This window comes from Bos indicus, chromosome 5 (genome assembly GCF_029378745.1).
Source record: "Bos indicus isolate NIAB-ARS_2022 breed Sahiwal x Tharparkar chromosome 5, NIAB-ARS_B.indTharparkar_mat_pri_1.0, whole genome shotgun sequence".
In the NCBI taxonomy this organism is placed as follows: domain Eukaryota; kingdom Metazoa; phylum Chordata; class Mammalia; order Artiodactyla; family Bovidae; genus Bos; species Bos indicus.
In genome coordinates, this window is record NC_091764.1 from 58,136,063 (window position 1) to 58,141,107 (window position 5,045).

The 5,045-nt window shown below is 36.1% G+C and overlaps 1 pseudogene; it reads right to left on the reverse strand.

Moving 5' to 3' along the window:
* Nucleotides 1-2,406: 2,406 nt before the first annotated feature.
* Nucleotides 2,407-5,045, reverse strand: LOC139183034 (olfactory receptor 6C4-like; annotated as a pseudogene).

The window sequence follows — 5,045 nt, forward strand, 5'->3', positions numbered from 1 at the left end:
CAATTGTTGGTGGGTACAACTCACTTCCTCTTAAGGCATTTTTCTGGACAATAATACCTGCTGTATTTGTAGCATCTGAGATAATCTTTATCCAAGAATAACCCTTATCTGTGGGTCTCAGGAATTGTTCCTACATGTTGAAACATCTTATTGTTTAATTTTATGATATACAAATGTATTTTGAGTCTTGGCTTTTGATTCATTATCTTTTTGTAATGTTCTCCCATTGTTGTAATTCTTGTTGAGTGGTTATAACCCATTTTACTCTTAAAAATTACATCTCATTTCACATTTTAATCCATTAACCAACAGTGAATATAGGACAACTGTTGAACATACACAGAAGGCCACTTGTACAGATGGAGTAGGAGGATGGAAGCCTTAGAAGTGAGGTCTTTAGAATGCAAGAGGACTCGATAGAATGTTTAACAGACAAACATTTGAAAATAAGATATGGCAAATAGTGTTAAATAAAAAGGTAATTATGTGTCACTAGACAATTAAAAAAGCTGTTCAAGAAAATAATGTAATTGTATGGTACCACTGTATTTATTGAAGATGGAAATGGCAACCCACTCCAGTATTCCTGCCTGAAAAATTCCATAGATAGAGGAGCTTGGAGGGCTACAGTCCATGGGGTTGCAAAAGAGTTGGACACGACCGAGTGATGGAGGCAATTGCTTTAAAGTGTTCAAAGTCTCCCACCTGTGCATTTAAAATACAATTGATGTATAACATAGGGATCTGTCACCCAGTGCTAGGTGACAACCTAGAAGGGTGGGATGTGGGTGGAGGGGGGAAGATTTAAGAGGCAGGGGACGTATGTATACTTATGGCTGGTTAATGTTGTTGTATGGCAGAAATCAATTATCCTCCAATTAGAAATAAATTTAAAAAACACAATTGAGGAAGCTTTTCAGAAGAAATCATAAGACACTAATTTTAGGGAAAATATCAAACAGCACAGATGGTGGATTATTATTATGAAAAGAGGCACAGTGAAATGCTTCCACTTGCCAGGCAAGTAGATTCAACATTTTTCTTGTTCTCATTATTTCCTTCAGTGTCTACCTTGCATGTCTAAGACTTTAATTTCTTTTAAAATTAGGTATGACAGTCTTTTCCTTCTCTACATGACCTCTAGTTGTCTGGCATTACTAGATTGAAATAATTTTGAACTTGACCTATAAAGCTTTGAAAGTATAGTGAACCTTTTTAACACTGCCAATTCAACTGCTTTGCTTCCAATTCTGACAATTTTTAAGCCTATAATTTTTGACTTCCAGGGGGACGTTTTACTTCCTTTTCTATATCTCTTTATTTCCTTTCTCCCTTTTTTCCTTTCTCCTTCCCTTCTTCTTTTCCACTGTCTCCCTCCTCTTCCTCCTCTTTCATCTCTCTGATGGCTACTATTGGCAGACTTTATTTCAGAATATCCTTGATTAGAAACTATTTTTCAGACTGTTTCCTAAGTCTGTGCTCTTCAATCACTCTGAGATAAAAGCCAGACATTTATGTCCAAACCTCACTTGTTCCTTGGATAGCTTGCTCAAATTTACCTTTAAATTAATCTTATATTTCACATGTCCTAAAGCTGAGTCCATTGGCACACTGATAAACAAATACTTCTCATACATTTATTTTTTCATCTGTGTTTCAAAACAAACTTGATTAAATATAATTTGTGAGTATTAAGCTGACAAATGTTTTTCTCTTGAATCCTTCATTTGATTTATGGCTTTATCAACCATGCAGTCTTCCATGCTGGAAAACTTTCTCATTTCTGTCCACTACATTGCTTGGATTGAGATTGTAATTGTGTCCTTTCTCTCTATTTTATGGACCATAATGAAACGTTTACTATTGTTTGTGAATGCTATTCTTGAGTAATTGCTTGTCACTCATCTTGTATGTAAAAGTTAATTTATTCACTGCTTTATTATATTCCTCATAAAGCAAAATTGATATATTACTTTCTTATAATTTTTCTTGGCTCAGTAATACTTAGTTAACTCTTAAATGTGCAATAAATATCTTCACTACTGGGCTCCTACCATTCACTCTAAATTAATATCCTCCTACTGTTCTCATTATACACCATTTTGCCTCTCAAATGTCTCAAAAGTGAGAAATCAAATGTCTCAAAAGTGAGAAATCATGATATCAAGAGCAAAGTTGTCTCAAATCATTTTTTATACATCTCATTTATTTCTTTGTAATAGCATTTATTTAGTTTCATTATAATTTATATGTTTTTATATCTCTCTATGATACTGGCCTGGAGGTTCTTAGAAATTTGGGAGCTATGTTTCTTGTATTTCTATTCTCAGTGCCCAGAATATCCTTTGAAACATAGTCAACACTTATTAGATATGTATTAACTCAATTATTTGTTAATTTTATTAATTAAAATAATAAATTATGATTATTAAAATTTTGTAATTTTTTTATGGTGTTCTTAAAAGCTTGCTTCACCTGCTGATTCTTTAGGGTATAAATAAAGGGGTTCAACAAAGGGCTAACTGAAGTCATGAGCAGAGATATTTCCTTGTCGAAATTCCCTCCTTTTTTTGGTGATGGGTTCATGTATAAAAAGATGCAGCTGCCATAAAAGAGTGAGATGACAATCATGTAGGAGGAACAAGTGGCAGAAGCCTTTGTCCTTTGCTGGACAGAAGTAATCCTCAGAATGGTCCTGATAATATATGTATAACAAAGTGTCACCAGCAAAAGAGTAGCCACCAGAGTCAAAACAACTAAGAAGATGACTACTAATTCTAAAAGTCTTGTGTCTGAGCAGGCAACGTCTAGGAGGGGTCTATAGTCACAATAATATTGATTCAGAACATTGGAGGCACAAAAATCCATCTGGCTTATCAGGATAATTGGTGGCAAGATAGCCAGGGCTGCCCCTAGCCAGGAGCAGAACACGTTGTATGCAGACTCTGCTGCTCGTGATGGTCAGGTAATGCAGGGGTTTGCAGATGGCCACATAGTGGACATAGGACATAGAAGTCAGGAGGTAAAACTCTGTTGCTCCAAGGAGTATAGCAAAAAAATACTGAGTCAGGCAGCCAGGAAAGCTGACAACTTTATTTCCTGTTGTCAAGCTGGTCAGAAGCCTGGAAATAAAAATGGATGTGAAGGAAACTTCTAAGAAGGAGAAATTCTGGAAGAAGAAATACATGGGAGTCTTGAGGTGAGGGTCTACCATAGTGAGAATGATGATAGTCAGATTTCCTAGGACACTTAGCAAGTAGGCGAGGAACAGAGAGGTGAATATCACCACCTGGGTTCAGGTTGATTTGTGAGGCCCAACAAAATAAACTCAGTAAATGTGGTTTGGTTTTCATTGCTGACCTTCAGTAGATCTAAAGGGAAAAGGGAAGGTCAGTGATCAAAACTGGAGTTTCTCAGGCTAGGAAAAATGAAGTTAATTGAAACCAACAGAATCAGGTCATATTATCAACTCTTCATCCAAATTGGCCCAAAGTGGCATCCCACTGGACTAGGAATGGCTCATTGGAAGACCCAGGGTTCCTATGTAAGTGGCTTCATTCATAAAGCTCTTTTTTGGAAAGTGAATATTTTAATGGATCAATATTTTCACATTAAAACATGAATAAAAATGATTAAACACAAAGAATGATCTAAAATACACACAGGAATGATGTGCATATAGAATTCATATAATGGAGTTAAAAACAGCAAAACATAAAATATTGGTTCAATTAATAAAGCTTTTGTCATTTCTCCTATTCCTGGGTTCTTAACACAGACATGTCACACAAGAATGACTCTGCCTGTACATGTCCTTACTTATAAAATATTCATAAGTTTCCTACATTTAAATAATTTTATCTGATTTTAGTTCTCTATGTCTTTTTTACTTCTATGTTCTTGGTATAAATTTTTCTCTTTGTTCTTCTTTTCTCTTCTTTTTGTGTTCCCCTTCATACACTACCCGATACTTCATCATATATGTAGCTGACCCTCATCTCCTTCACAGTCTAGTTGCCTGGTTTCCTCTTTAAAGTAACCTGTGGAAATTCTCCCAGTACAGGCAATGTTACAAACCCCCAATCCAAAGCTGTTTGTTTTTGTTACCTTCCTGAACTTTTTTCAGATGAACGTCTATTTGGCCTTTAAGATTATGAGACTGTTTCAGAATGCTATCATTTTATACCATAAGTTTTTTCCTATGTCCAGGCTTCTGCCATCACTAAATTGTATTGATATGCATTAAGCCTTATGCTTTATGGGCTTCCCTGGTGGCTCAGATGGTAAAGAATTTGCCTGTAATACAAGGGACCTGGGTTTGATCCCTGAGTCAGAAAGATCCCCTGGGGAAGGAAATGGCAACCCACTCTAATATTCTTGCCTGGAGAATTCCATGGACAGAGGAAATTGGCAGGCTAGAGTCCATGGCGTTTGCAAAGAATTGGACACGATTGATGACTAACACTTTCACTTTTCACTTACACTTCATTGCCAGAGTCTGCTGGGCACTGATTTGGCATACAACTGGGGAGAGAGATATTGTGGCGGTCATAGGACATAGCTCCCAGAATGGATTTTGCTGAAAGTTTTGAAGACTGCTGAATGGTATCTAGGAATAGAGGCTGGTTATAAATCTCAAAAATATGTGTTTCCACTGTTCACAGAGCACAGAAATGAGGAAATTGATGCCAGTATTATTGGTTATAATTGTTCTTTGTAGATATATTGGTAGTCACTAAGGAAGGCAAACTTGATAGTTACATGTTTTTGCACCTGTAGCCTTATCTGATTAAAAATATTCTTGTGGCAAAGGACATTTTAAGGGATCCTTTAATCAACCTGTATGGTTAGTTAGAAAAGTCATATACTTTCAGACATCACTGATATCCCATGATGGCCATACATGAATATTGAGAGACCAGGTAAGGTGAAACCTGAATCTGGTTTTCTCAGATCTGGATCTTATTTCCCTGGTTGTACTCACCTGAAATTTTTAACAGTGGTTTTACATTTTCTTTCAGAATTTCACAATGGTAAAATTCCAT